Raw genomic sequence first — 15665 nt, forward strand, 5'->3', positions numbered from 1 at the left:
TATGTATATATATGTATATATATTTATTTATTTTTAAGTCCCAAAAAGAAAACAAATCTGGAACTGAGAACACTGCTTTCATTAAGCCAGATTCCAATTTTCAAAGCATTCCATGCATCATAGCCTGTGCACCGTTTTGATGAATAAGAATGAGGGCAGTGGACAGCGATTGGTCATCATCACACGCAGGCTAAACAAAATAACCGAAGGCTTTCCTCAATATTAGCTGGCCTGCAGCCAGTCTCCTTTCAGCCAGCCAGCCCCCTCCAAAAAAGAACAACTTTCACATTATGAAAGGAATGCCAAAAATCCTTAAATCCAATAATCATTTGCAGACCTTCTGGCATATTAGAAATGTCAAATAATGAGGTCCTATTGGCCAACTAGGCGAGAAACTAAATCAATGACTGATGAGTGGAGAGGAAATGAAGCCGTAATGTCAGGTATTAAATAGAAGCTCGAGAGACTAAATGGGTGAGATAAAGATTGAGTGCGTCTGCTGGCTTGCGACACACGTACCCACCCCAAAATCCATTTCACATCACGAGTTTAACACTGCGTTCCACTGCGAGGAAGAAGGCTTGAAGTGGGTCAGTCAACACAGCCAGCACCAATTTTAAGCTCAACAACAACTCGATTAGTTACTTACAAAACCTGCAGCACACCTAGTCGGGCTAACCTCTGCTCAACTCTCAGAAAGGATATGAACCTTACATCAAACCACAACACAAACACCCAGCACAGAACGTGACACCTCACATTACAGCATGATACAATCCAATCGTACCTTAACCCTACCGCAAGCCTCAGAGGTCATGCATGCTAGCTCGCACAAAACAGAGTTCTCAGCAGTGTTTTCGATTAAACATCGGGTCAATGACTTCAGAGTCCTTGTAGGTGAAGGTCCCTTTAATAGAAGGTTTTGTCCCATACAGAAGGTGGGATTGTAAACACGTCCAATGCTACATAAACAGAAGATGGAACTATTGGCCTCTTTTGAGTCCTGACTCCTTTACACCTGGGCAAAATTGGTTTAAACTCCGTGGAGAGATTTTTATCAAAATGGCTTTCTATCTAAATGAATCATACAACATAATCGGGATAGGATGTCCCAAACAAATGATGAGAGATAACAGTGCGAGGCTAGCCAGTCTCTCCAGATGTGGTTCCAGTTAGTCCTGCAGCTGTATCTAGGTTGTGGAGCCCAGGCAAAGCACATATTAGATTTCCTGCCTGTTCCCGCGCTTCCGCCGCCCCAGCCTGAGCTAGCCACTCTGGGTTACATAAGACCCTCCTACCCCCTCCCCCTCCCGGCTCCCAGGCCCAGACTTGGAGGTATTATGGTAGGGTCCGGAGGCGAGGCATTCACACTAGGCCTCAACAGCCCCGTAACCATGGAGGCGCGGGCACTCCACCAAAACACACTGGTGTAGTCAAGAGCTAGCGCTCTCCTCGCACACCCACACACAGCCACTCTGACGGCCTTCTCTCGACGCAAACGCCCGCAACAGCTCCACCGGGACGCCACGGTAACAGCACCGCGTATCTAGACGGGAATACAAAGCCAGAGGCTTGGACCTCAAGGCTCCCTGTTCACGCCTCCAGAACAGGAGGGGGATGCTCTGACATCATGATGCCCTAAGGGGAAGGGGTATAAGAGGGAGAAGAGCTCTTTGCTGTCCCCTCTCCCCCAGACTGACCTGGTTCTTCTTCACTGATCCATTATTCAGCAGTTTTGAAAATACTCTTCTGTATGGCAGCTACAGCCCCTGCCAGGGTGTCTCGGTTTACTGCCGACGGCAAAGCGTACGAGAGCCGCATGCATGTATGTCGTGTGGGTGTTATCGCGCACGGCTGCTAAATATAGGCTTACACAAACAATGAATGAAACGCAATTTGCATGCAACCCAGCACAGATCATAATCTGTTACTGAACCTGTAAATACCTTTTACTGTGTCACCTAATCCCCCCTACGTAAATCTACACCACGTCCCTTCACAGACCAATACATTCACACCAGACACTGAAAAACAAAACTGTACCTTCACACACACACAGGCCCACTAATTTAGGATAAACTCCAGACCATTAGCATTCATACAGGCTTCCCTGTCGAGCTAATCACAAGGTTAAATATAGCTCCACCCCCAGCTCCAGCCCTCACACAAACAAGAGTCATGTCCTAAAACGCTGTCATGTGTGTTGCGTAACAGAGTCAAGTGAATCACTTACCACACAGCCATCTCTAATCTCTGTTAATCGTCTGTGTGTGTGTGTGTGTGTGTCTCGCTGTATGTTTGTACGTGTCTCACTGACTGACCATACAGTCAGTCACAGTACAAAACTATCAGAAAATGTCTCCCCGGTTGGTGAGGATTGTCCTGCGACGAGCACAACGGTATAAAAAAATAATAATAATAAATTCCTTCGAAATGACTAATGACTAATTAGAGGGTAGGGAAAAACAAGATCCATATGTGCAGTACGGTAACGACTGCGCCTTGACAAACAAAGGTCGACAACACCAAAAGGTTAGAAGAGAGAACTGAAATTGACAACCGTTTATTTGGGGCCACCCAACAGCCACATCACAAGGCAACCTCCAACACTGGAGCCAACAAGGACAAACTACCTGACACTAGCGTTGTGGACCGTTGCACACAATCACCCCTCCGAACAAAGACTTTATCTACTCGTGTCTGTCTCCATCGCATGGCACTACAACAGGAAACTGTGTGGTGGAAGATAAGGGGAGTTTCTACACCCCCATACTACATGAGGAAATGGTTTCTCCAGCCTTTTGTTTTCATTGAGCCAGAGAGGAGCGACCAGAGACAGTTGCAACGGGAAAAAAAGGGGGGAGGGGTTCAAATCATCTTAATGTCTGCAGTCCGGCCTACTTTCAGCACTTAAGAAAAACCTCTTCCCACTTCACAACACAGTGGTGTTGAGTCAAGGTTTACACGACACGTTCAGCATTTGATGGAGTGCTTTTAGGCCCGGGTTTTTGGGAGTCATTTCTCCGTTGCCGTAAAAGCTGTGACTGACATTTTTACCCCCTCATTTTTACACTGTGCCTCTCTAATCAGTGCAGGCTATAGTGCAGTATTGATCTCTTGTGGGATCAGGGGAGGACAAACAAGACGGGATGGGGAGCAACTTGTGACATCTGCCCCATATCTGCATCCTAGGAAGCGCCTCCATTTTTATTCATGTCTATTGGGGACCAGCTGAAGGCCTCGACCCCCCAGACAAAAGCAGCCCTTTGGCCGGTGAGTTCTAATGAAACCTCTCCATAAATCCTGGTCTAGGCCTGGTGAGCCCCGCATAGTGACAGGGTTAGGATCAGTCTCGCCGCCAGACCCCATTAACCCCTGGGCCCCCCAGCCCCCCTCCACCATCTCCCCTTTTGTGTAACAAGTTCCACAACTGTGTCCTAAACATGCTGGAGACTGTTATGGAGCACGTGTGTGAGAGTGTGTGTGTGTGTGTGTGTGTGTGTGTGTGGTGTGCTCTTTCCAGTCAGACAGTCACTCCCTGTTAAAAAAAACCTTATTCATCACGTTATCTAAGAAGTTACAGCTTACAGGACATAATCTGAATTAGTCAATTGAATGGCTTCTTAAACTAGGTGTCACTCACATAAGATTTTCAATTAGGAGGCAGTGACACATTGAAAAACAGGCACCACAGAATGAGCATTGTGTTCATATTACTAAAGCCTTTGTTACGGATAATGTGTTCTGTTGCTGATGGAAAATATGTGTGAGAAAGGTACGCGTGAACTTCAAGGATCAAAGCACAGGAGTAGAATATAGAATATCTAGAATATAGAACAGTGCAGGAGTTTGTCTGATCAAATGTGACTTTTGCGAAGGGTAAAAATGAGTGGCATTTGAAGATAAGGTCAGACAGATAGGATGCCACGTGACTGCAACATCATCTCAAAGAAAACATTACATTTCACAGACAGTGTAAGCATGGATGAACCAGCTTTTCACACATTAGGTGAGAGGCCTTTGCGACGCTGTAATCAAGCGTCCAATCTTCTCGTGACCAGGGCTATTTCCAGTGAGCACCAGCTAGATATCTGCACTACATCAAGCCAGGTAACGTCAGGGTGTCTAATTTAATGCCACTTTCATTTCGAGCTGCCTTAGAGGCATCTCTCTGTTCCAGCTGCACTCGATCATGACACACTGTCTGACCGTTTGGAGTCAACCATAACATTCTCCTTGCACGAAATCTACAGTACCAGGTGCAGTCAACTAGGAATCTGACAAGCAAAAAATGCCAGACATCTGTTGTTACTGAGCAAGAAGAGTGAATAAAAAGATTAAGGTCGGAAGGCAGTTCAATGGCAACAGCTTCATATTCACCCCTGAGTTATGCATGTCACAATGCACCCCCAAAACAATTACATACACCAAACTAGCATGGTATACTATTTAAAATTCTTGAAAATAAGGTTGAGTTCAATAAGTGCAAGCAGATTCTGAAGCTTCGCAGATCTAACATTTGTTAAGTAGGGTGCTAAATCTTACTCCGTGATTCATCCAAGTCAAACACAAAACAAAAAAACCGGAGCAGACACCAGCAACAGAAAGCCAGTCACTATTTGAAAGCCAGTCAGGAGAGTGTAATGGACTGGTAAGTGGAATAATGTGTTCTCCATTCAGAGGAAGAGCACAACCTCCCAGGCCACTGGCAGCACACCGACACACATAGCTCAGCTTGGAAGCATTGTCTGACCTGCTGTGACATGAGGAACTTACTGTTAAGTTTAGAGTGTAAACCAACATCCCCCGCCCACCTCTCTCTCTCTTTCTCTCTCTTTCTCTCTCTTTCTCTCTCTTTCTCTCTCTTTCTCTCTCTTTCTCTCTCTGCCTCTCTCTCTGCCTCTCTCTCTGCCTCTCTCTCTCTCTCTTTCTCCACCTCTTTCTCTTCTCTAAACAATTACACCGCTATTTATGGAACAGAATTTTCTCTTCACACACTAAGCACATTTCAGTGGTGAACTTGTTTTAGATTATGTGGTGTTGCGCAGATTCCCCCCCCCCCCACACACACACACACCCCCACACACACACACGCCCCACACACACACACGCCCCACTCCACTATAAGCAACAGTTTAGGTGATTTATACCGTGGACTCAGAGAGAAGGTGCAGACTGTTCCCTTCTCATTCACGGTGATCTGATTCCCTTCCACCCCCGGTTTTGAAAACGAGGATGACTATTCAGACGGAAGACTATTCATACCAATCATCCAGTATTTCAGAACTGCCGCCGGTTTCGTTATCGGGACTGAGACCACACAGAGCACAGGAGAGATCTCTCCCTTTCCGTGCTCTGTCAAACTCCATTCACAGCAGCATAATAAGACGGATAAAACACAAGTGAGCCTTGAGTCTGAATGACTCGAGGACTAGGTGACCCGAGGACTTAGTAGACACTCCACCACCTCATGCCTCACCACAATCAGCAGCAGATTTGGTGATCTTAATCCTCACTTGGACCAGCAGATCCTGTTCAATAGAGGGGGCCTGGACTTCAGGGTGGGATTTCAAACGACGCATTCCCGCACAGGCCCAGTAAATCTGTCATCCCTGATGAGACACTGTCTTGGTCCTGAAAGTTGTGATGCAGCAAGAACGCAGAAACAGATCTGTTTGACGCTGTGCCCAGGCACAGACCAACCCGAGCAACACTACAACAACCATTTCCAGAGAACCGTTTTTTACTGATGAAATCACTGTGCGGAGCTGTGGGTAATAACCACCAGCATTGCAGTGTATTTAAATAATATCTGAATGACATTTGCAGCTCATTACCCTCAAGCATCTTACTGTAATTAAAGAAAGGGAAGAGTTGTGACATTTAATACCACTACAGAAAGCCTTGGCTTGACCTTTTTAACACAGGCGGCCTGAACTCATAAGCGATATTTAAAAAAAAATCATGCACGATTGAACGCTCTTTTTTTTATTATGTTGATACATTAGCTTCATCCTCACTGTTGGGGTCCTATTCAATAGGCGGTGGGATTGCATCTGATCGATCTAAGCTTCTGATTTATGTCTACTGCTTTGGAGAGAATGGGATGACTTAATCTAGGCCCTTAAGTGTAAAACTAAAATCTTAAATAATCTGAATCTGTCAAACAATGTTACGGATATGGATGTCATTCACGTAAAAAAATGTTTTTGTTATACCACAGTCATATACCAACAGTTCTGTAGTAACACATTTATTGTTCCAGATACAACATCTGTTAGGAGTGTGTGTATAACAATCGTTATTGTCTACACTTCAATCAGGCGATGTTTGCCAAACAACAGCACACCAGTCCAAGCACGCGTTAGCAAGTTGGATCGAGCCAAACAGCGATAGTAAGCAGGGGTGACACAACAACAACGTCGTCAATCACGGGTCCTGAATCGACACGCGTTTGACAAAAATTAAGTTCTTATTTAAGGGGGTGACTGTATTTGCCCGAGTCTACTGACCATCCTAAAATATAAAATAACATGTATGCAACTACGTAAAAAACTGTCGTTAGACAGCTAGTGTTGTATTACGAATACTCGTTTTATTATATTACGGTTTTGAAAAGTCATGTGACCTACCCAAACCGGCAGAGCAGAATGCCGTCAAGGGTATATGAGAGCTACCGTTGCATGGCCGGTAAACAAAGTATGTGATTATATTGTGAGATATAGCAATATGTCTTACTGCTCAATACTGGAAAAAATACAAATTTATGGTACAACTACATAACTAATCGAATAGACATTTCGTAGTGAAGGTCATTATTAATTTTCAGCGATAACAGAACCATGACTCACACCTTTGATTGGTGACTAGCTAGTCAGACTTGGAACTTTGAGTTTACAATAGGGGCTATGCTTATTTGAGTTGCAATGAATCGAAGGTCTCTCCATAGCATTAAGACAGCTAATCGAATGCCGCCTGCGAAAACCCATTAGAACCACCGCGGGACAACATATGACTTCAAACAAGTGTATCTAATGTAACAGTTAGCCTACTTTGCTACAATGAGGTAGCTTTAGCGATTGTCGCTAACGTTAGACTAGCTAACTAGCAATGCAGCTAACACTGACTCAATCTGGGCTCAGAGCTATCTATTTAGCTAAGGCTACTGGCTACACGTGACAGGTATTCGTTCGCGAGACTGATTTGTTATTTAACTATGTAGGCGCATGTATTCATGTTAGCGTACTAGCTATCATTCTTAATGCAAACCATAGCTTGTCAGCTAGCGAGAAACTAGCTCGCTATCCACCCAGCACAATATTCGGTACGTTGCGCTCAGCCTAGACCGAAAAGCTAGCTAACAAATGATATCCCATACGTTAGCTTAATACCTAGCTAACCTTAGCCAAAAGGAAAGAAACCATAAGATACGACAGTGTTCGCTTACTGTAGCGTACGTTCCAGTCCTTATAAGTTTCGTTGATAAACTAATGTCCTCTTTTCAAACAAGTTTCCCTTTCCAGGAGTAATCCACATGAAATAGGAGTTTTCGTTGTCGTTGATTCCACTCGAGCCAAATGTCGTGTCTATTCCAAGAGCGCTCAGTGGTCCTCTCTACTCCCTGAGAGAATGGTGCTGAAACGCCTCTCTAGATTCGTCTTTCAATAGGGCGCATGTTCTCGAGCTCTCACTCAAGTGAACTCATTCTCAAGCAAAGAAGCATAGTAGGCCAAAGGGAAGTAGACTGTTCTACAATACAAACACGAAAGACGCAATAAATCCAGAAAAAAATTAGTTTAGTAAATTCTCAAAATGGGATTGTACTTTATTAAAATAGCCTACAATTTTGGTAAACCTGTCAGGTTTATATTCTTCCTATCAGTCTGATTGGCCAACCTCAGTGACTTCCTACATGAGTGAAAAGTAAACGATAATCTTCCACTTACCCATCTTTATCTTGTCCAAAGTCAACAGAAAGTTTTAAGGTATATACAGTTGATTGGCATTTCAAATGACAGACTTGTGGGAATACCTTTTGTAAGACTGGGCCTTTCAAAAGGTATACGCTTTTGAATATTGATGTTCAACACACACTCTTCTTTCTCTGTCTCGCTCTCTCACACTCCCCGCTCTCTCTCCAACACACACACACACACAAAGCACTTTTCATGTGCGTGTTCATCCTGGCATGTGCAGATTCCAGGGGTCGTTCTTTGTACTGTGACACTCCAGGAAGTGGTCGTCTGTGCTGTTTGATGTCCGGTGAGGGAACAAGCTGAGAATACAGTGACTTTACATTGAAGAATAGTCTTTTGGAAATCATAGCATCCCATGTGGTGAGCTTAGCAGGTGACATTGGAAAGGCCAGTGCCCTGCTAATGGTCTGAAACATTTAGCCTCTCATGCACACCTACTTAAACCCCCACCACAACACAAATAAATAGCAGTTTCCATTCAGCTGATAAATCTCTCGAGATGGAATGAAGTCATGTCCTACTTCCACACTGAAAGAAAGACCTTTTCATTACAGATCTTTTTCCTCACTAATGGGCGCAGCCAAGTTTCATTTTCATATGAAGTCGTTACTATGAAATGTGCATTCATGTGTATTACATTGTTCTTACCATACTCAGCGTTGTGACACTAGAGGAGGGGTTTTCTCTCAGTACATTTCAGCTGTAGCCTGCTCCATGATGTTAGATGGGATTGTTTTCCTTTCCGGTGTTTTCCTTTCAGCTCTGTGGTTTGGGAGACCCCCCCCCCCCTCCCCCTCCTCCATAAACACCAGTATAACCACCATCTCTCCATCTACCCGTCACAAAGCAGGAAAGAGGGCTGTTTACTTCAGCTGGGCTTTCTGGACTCTGGCGTGTGTCAGAGTAATCTATCCCCCATCTTTGCCATGCCCAATTAGTCAGCTCAGTGATAAAGGAGAAGTGTTTTCACCCGTTTTGATACTGCAGCTGGTTTTCATCTGGACGAAGTATACTCCATTGTGTTGCTCTTGTGACTAACCCTAAACCTGAAACGGTGTCGTCCTTAGCTTTTTGTGAGTTCTGTACGCTAATGGTGACTGCAGTAGGAGAACTGTTTGGAAAATGTGCAGAGAAAACGCATTCATTGGGGGGAGACAACACATTTCATACGAGCGTTCGATCCTCAAATTATTAAGGGCATCCACTCCTGAGTACGACACGACTGAACCACCCCATAGGCAATTATTTACTAACTCAAAGAAATGATCAAGAAAAGGAAGATGAAATGTGGTGGATGAAAGACTGGAGCGTGGAGGTGAACCCTGATTGGAAGAGAAGACTGAGTCTCAAGAGACACAGTGACAGCAGGAGTTCACTAGATTAATTGAGTCCCCCACCAGTGAAGAACCAGCTTTGATTTCATATTGTTTCATGACAAAAAGTCCCTCAAATGAACACAAGTCTGCATCACTGCATCAAAACACTTGAGTGGATAAAGGTAAACTGATTAGCATGAAAACATAATTTATTTTAGCACAGGTTCATGTGCAAAGGAAGACAGTTTTGACAATGTCAGTTGTCGTTCACAATGGTAGCTAATATTTTGTTGACATGGCACACCCAAAGTATTAAATTGTTGGTTACATTTAAGGAAATATCAAATTTCATAGAACACAAGGTCTTCCAATCCAAAAAGTAATAGGGTTTTAAATATAGGTAACAGATCCTTTAGGGTGTCTCTATATTTAGTGTGAGAATAATTATATGCCAGGTTATTCCTCGAACTGATGTACATCTAAGGCACAGACATAATTCATTTTGACAGGTCCGTTATCTAATATAGTACAGACTAAACGAGGGTCAAGTCAAGCTTCCTAAAATAATTATTTCTTCATATGGTGTAAGCCTATTTGAAGTATTAGATTTGTATTTTATCCAGTGAAGAATTGAACACAGAAAAATGTTTATTTACTTAAAAACAAAATGTGTTTCCTTCCTTGAAAGACAGATAACAATGAATCTTGCAACTGCAAGACTGCACAAACTGGTTTCCTTTACTCAGAATACCACAACAAAGAAGATCTGTGAGAGAGACCGAGAGAGAGAGAGAGAGAGAGAGAGAGACAGCGAGACAGAGAGAGAGAGAGAGAGACAGAGAGAGAGAGAGAGAGAGAGACAGAGAGAGAGAGACAGAGAGAGAGAGAGAGAGAGAGAGAGAGAGAGAGAGAGAGAGAGACAGAGAGAGAGAGAGAGAGAGAGAGAGAGCGAGACAGAGAGAGAGACAGAGAGAGAGAGAGAGAGAGACAGAGAGACAGAGACAGAGAGAGAGAGAGAGACAGAGAGAGAGAGAGAGAGAGAGAGAGAGAGAGAGAGAGAGAGAGAGAGAGAGAGAGAGAGAGGCAGAGGAAACAAACCATAACACTGAACTCAATGACTGCCTGCATTGTTGAAATTCCAGCCCAACTTCCACTGTCTGTCTGCACCTGGACAGTTGCCAGAACACTCGCGTCTCCTGTTTTCCCTTTTTAGCAGTGTGATACGTGAACTGATTCATTCCAGTCTCACTAAAGCACATGTTTTTTAGATGAAACAAAAAGATGCATTTTAAATCATTTAACAGATAATGTAGGATGATCTTACAATGCAGCAAGGCATGAAAGTAAACTATGAGTAACAAATCATTAGTGTAGTGTTGTTTCTTTACCACATCATTTCGTAGTAGATAATACAGATGATATGAGCTTATATAAAAATGACTTTTTTATATTTAGTATGATTGCTCTGTGAAAGCGGGCAATATCAATGAGCCTGTTGTGGGCGTGACAGACATATTCACACTTGACAGCATTCCAACTGAACCCCTGTAATGAAATTGGCAGTGGCACAGTTCTGCAAGGAGTTCTACTCAGCAGACCATCTGTTGGATTGCATGTTGCCTAGCGGAGCCAAGCAGAGAGAACCTTGTCTGGAGAGATTCCAATAGAACAGTTGTGACATTAATGTTCATCATGAATTGAACAAAAAAAAAAATACACACAAAAAAAGTGTATTCCATCTTTCTCTCAGGCGGAAAATCGTGTAAACTGCAGAAGCATGTGAATCATAATTCAGACACTTTTCATCACGGATACAATAAATATATTGAGCTGTAAGAAAGAGAGAGAGTGTCGACGAGGGTTGGAAGTGTGGGCTGTGGTAAGGATCAGGAGAGGAATTTGAAAAGAAAAAAGAAAAGATAAGCCAGCGCAAACAATACATCTACCACATAGCTTTCCACCAAACTGACAAAAGCAAAACAATAACTTTTATCTCTCTGGAAATAAATGTAAATCATGGATTATAACCCTGCTGTTGTCATAGTCATGGAGCATTTGAACAATAGAATTGTTATCAGCTCTTCTTGTCAAATGTTTATTTCCATTCACCCTGTAGCTCAGACTTTCTTGTTGCTGCCATGCAGAGGGGGGAGGGCTGAGTACTAAATCACACAGATGACTACTGTGGAGAAGGTGGTGTTAATCTCTCATCCAGCAACAACAACCAAGATGAAAGCGAGCTGTCAGCCATTAAACCACAAGGTCAACCATGGACCCCATACACATCTCTCACCAAGCCTCAGTGGGATGAGTGGCATGGAAGCAGACACCTGGCCCTGCAATGAAGAGAAGCAGTCTGATTGGCCCTTACAGCTAGCACACGAGGACATGACTGAAGGACTTTCTCCCCCTTCCAAGGACAAAGCTGCTTCTGGCTGCAGCTCCTCTCTGAGAGGCCAATCCGTGAGCCCAGAGGTGAACTCCTGCCGATCAACCAATCGGGTTGAAGGTGCTGAGGCGCTCCTCCATCGTTCAGCCAATCGACAGCAGCGCGCCATACTGGATGGCCTCGCACCGCTGCTCCTGGTCTTGGGAGCGGAACTAGCTCGCGTTCCCTCCAGCACGCGCTATCTATCCTGCCCCTTTGTCACCTTCACGATAGCTCCTTGTGTGCGTGCATATTTTGGCTTCCCATACCGGGGGAAGTTTGGCAAGCGCGTCAGCTGCAAATGGGAGATGTGCGTGGGAGGGAGAACGCATGTTTTCCAGGAAAGAGTAAGGAAAGAGAAGCAAACAGGAGGGACGGAGAGAAATGTACACATCAGTAGGAGTGGTTCGAGAGGAAGAAAAGCAACATTTTCCAAGCTGGGTGAAGAGGGAGGGAGGGTCCGGGAGAGAGCAGAAGCACCCATAAATAAAGATAATGAAATAGCAGTTGAGTCTGAAGAGAGGTGGGATGGCTGGTCGGGTCTCACCCACCGTCTGATTTATCCTCAGTGTCCCTGGGAGCCCAGCGGAGAGATCCATGACCTCACCTCATCAATAACAGCGGTGGGAGTGAGTGGGGAAGAGGCCTGCCCTCCACATTGACGCCCGCCCCAGGGAGCCGCTCTGTAAGGAACCCTTCTGGGGGGGGGGGGGGGCCGATGTAATGGAGTCTCACGCGGAGTGTGGGCGGTGGGGGAGTTTAGAAGGAAAAGCCAGGCGGAGCTCACAAGATACAGTATATTCAGTTCGCTGAACCTTCACACATACAGAAAACACACATGCGCTGCACGTACGTACGCACACACACACACCAGCGCACACACACCACTGCGGCTGCACCGGATGTTCGTATTATAACACACCTTTCCAGTCTCGATATTTGAACTTACTGATAGGATGAACACACAGGAAACCAGGTTGGATGACATAATGACGTACGAATGGGACAACAATACAGCCTCCTCACTGTGAATACAGCTCAATGATGTCCTCTGTCCTCCTTCATGAGGAATGCTCTCTTATCACCTGACCCGGACAGATTCACACATTGCTGACGTCATGCAGCATAAAGTCAGTGCCTGTCAGCTCAGTGGCTTAGATGGACCGTGGAGGGAATACCGATTGAGGAAACACAAGATTACAGAGGAGTGAAATCAAATGGGCTGTGATAAGATTACAAGAACTGGGCAGTTTGCCTCATTTTTTTGCAGAGAATCCACGGCGCAGTACATCATACAAAAACCTTGAAATGGAACAGTCAGCCTGGGACATGGGTGTGCGCCAACATGTTTTCAACATTTATTGTGTTTGAGGAAGGGGGTGGGGTGGTGGGTGGGGGTGGGGAAGGGGGGTGGGGAAGGGGGGTGGGGGGGGCACACAGTGACATTTTTCACAGTTTTTGCAGAATACGGAGCAGAGTTCAAATCACTACTGCTGGAATTAGAACACTCTCTCCAATACCCTCCTCAAGCATTTCTACATTGGGCTTGAACACTCTTGTCTTGTGGTCAAACCACGAAACAAAACCCCTACCTATGGCTCGGTTTGTGTGCGCTTGTGTCTCTGTGTGTGTGTGTGTGTGTGTTATGTCAACTCTGTCATGTGCTTCTGCAGTCAGGTTACTCAGTACTGACAGGCTGTGTCACAGTGTGTGTGAGGGTTGAGCAACACTCCCCGGGGGAACAAGCTCTCAGCAACAGCAGTGAGCTGAGATGACAAACCTATCTAATCACCAAGGTCATCAAAATCCAGGACTGGAACAGTCCCTGTTGCCACGTTCGACGTCATTGGCGAATCATCGCTTCTAAACGCACTGCTCTCCTTGTCTCCCTTGGCCACAGACCGTGGCTTTGTTATCTGTCTCGGGGTTATTTGACTGGTTAACAGTTCAGGCGTCATATTTGCTCTTGTCTTTTCATCTGTGTAGACTGCATCTGTCTGTGATTGTATTTCAGCCACAGTACGTCAGTGTCCGACAAACAGAGACACTACTGATAGCGTTTCACAAGGGTACAGAGGAGAGACTGGAACAGAGAAAGAGAGAGAGATACCCGTGGTGCATCCTTCCCCAGACACTCCTCTCTGGATGGCTCAGTCTACGTACGCTCAGTCACCTCCCAGGGCCTCTCCTTCTGACGAGGACACTTCAGTGACTCAGAACAACGCTCACACAGCTCCACTTTGGGACAATAGAAGGGCCGGGTTATTTATAAGCTGCTCTGTTGCTAGACAGAGGTAAAGGCCCCAGCCCCAGCCTCGACCTTGACCCCTGCCCCAGCCCCTGATCTGGCTGGATCAGCCGCCCGTGCCCTCTCTCTGCGACTTCCTGGTCTGGATCTGCGGCAGACAGCTCTCCAGGCTACTGGCACACGCAGAGTGGACAGGACAGGAACAGCGCAGACTGCTGCCCTGGTCCACGCGAGCACAGGACGTTTGCTGTCCCCCAGAGCTGTGAAAACAGCGTGTGTCATCGCAAATCGAATCGCTTTGGAGAGTAGTTTTACTTTTCCTCTCTATTGAAAGGTCCTTCATTCACTAAATGGACAGACACAAACGCACGACACACACACACACACGTACATATTGCCATAGGATGGGCATGTGAAAGGAATAATTGGATATCCTATTCAGCTGCTTCTGTGTGTCCCTGCTGACTCCAAGGTCAGCGCTTGGAGGAGGGGGAAGCGGGAGGTCAACCTCCACCAATCGGCCGGCGCCTGCATCCTGGAGAAATGTCGACGCAGGCAACCCCGCCAGCAACCACCGCCGTGCCGCCTGAACGTTCACACCCCCACTCCCAGCCCCTCCAGGCAGGGCTCTCTCCCTCCCTAACCCTCCCTAACCCTCCCTACCCCTCCCTAACCCTCCCTAACCCTCCCTACCCCTCCTCCTCCAGGAGGCCCGCAGAGTTTCGTCTGCTGCTGGGGCTCTCCGCGTGCTTCAGGGGGGAGAAGCTCCGAACTATCCCCACGGTTGACCCCACAGCACAGTAACACAACAGGGACGAGTCACGGCACAGGCCTACGTCAATGAGGTGAAAGTCAGCACATCTCCCTCGAAGGAAGCCTCTCTCCGGAGAGAGAGAGGAGGGCTCCCTTTCAGGTAGTCTCTCTCCAGGAGAGAGACTTCAGAGACTGCAGCCGGGGTCCCCTTTCCCAGGGAGAGACGCAGGCTCGGGGGACGCAGGGCTGAGAGGTGATGGTAAAAGTGGAGGCGAACAGGAATGCAGTCGTCTGCTGCCAGTGGTATTGAGTCACATCCGACCAGAGGCATCCTCTTCATATGTGGCTGAGGGGGAGGTGTGCGTGGGCCAGAGAAATGTGATACACAAGTAACATTCCAGCCTGCGAGCGTTTCTACTGAATACCCAGAAAATAATCCTGCCGCCTTGGAAAATCCTCAAGGCCTTTTGAGACTGAGGAAGCCATGAGTGAACGTATTTTCTTTGTCTGTGTGTGTGTGTGTGTACATTGCTGTGTGTATACTTCTGAAAGGCATTGATGTCCAAGGATGATGTCCAAGGTTTACCCTGGCACCGTAACGTGATAACTGACGTTGTGATGGTAGCCTCGCCGCAGCACTCAGCTCTGAACTCAAAGACTTCTTTGCGGTTTTTTCTTCTTCTCTACAAACAATCCAGCTACTCTCTCATTCATTCGACGTCACCGTCCCCCCACCCCTCCCCTCTCTCTGTCTCTCAGTTGTACAAACTTCTAGACACTTCTATCTGGGATTCTTCTCACCCTGTTAATAATTGCTGCGATGCCCAGTCCAGTGGCAGTAATGGCTCTATTCTTTGGGGGGTTTCCTGAGCAAGGTCGAAGGTGCTGGTGATTAACACAGGATGTGACCTTTGTTCCACTAGCAGCTCCTTGCAGCGTTAATC

General features: G+C 46.0%; 1 protein-coding gene across 1 annotated transcript in view; it reads right to left on the reverse strand.

Moving 5' to 3' along the window:
• The window catches only part of ncor2 (nuclear receptor corepressor 2), a 77240-nt gene extending 69611 nt beyond the window's left edge, over nt 1–7629 (reverse strand). The window contains 1 exon segment of the mRNA XM_084690875.1: nt 7448–7629. The gene's annotated coding sequence lies outside the window, so the exon portion shown is untranslated.
• Nucleotides 7630–15665: the final 8036 nt, after the last annotated feature.

This window comes from Hypomesus nipponensis, chromosome 24, assembly GCF_054491055.1.
Source record: "Hypomesus nipponensis isolate SF chromosome 24, ASM5449105v1, whole genome shotgun sequence".
Lineage (NCBI taxonomy): Eukaryota > Metazoa > Chordata > Actinopteri > Osmeriformes > Osmeridae > Hypomesus > Hypomesus nipponensis.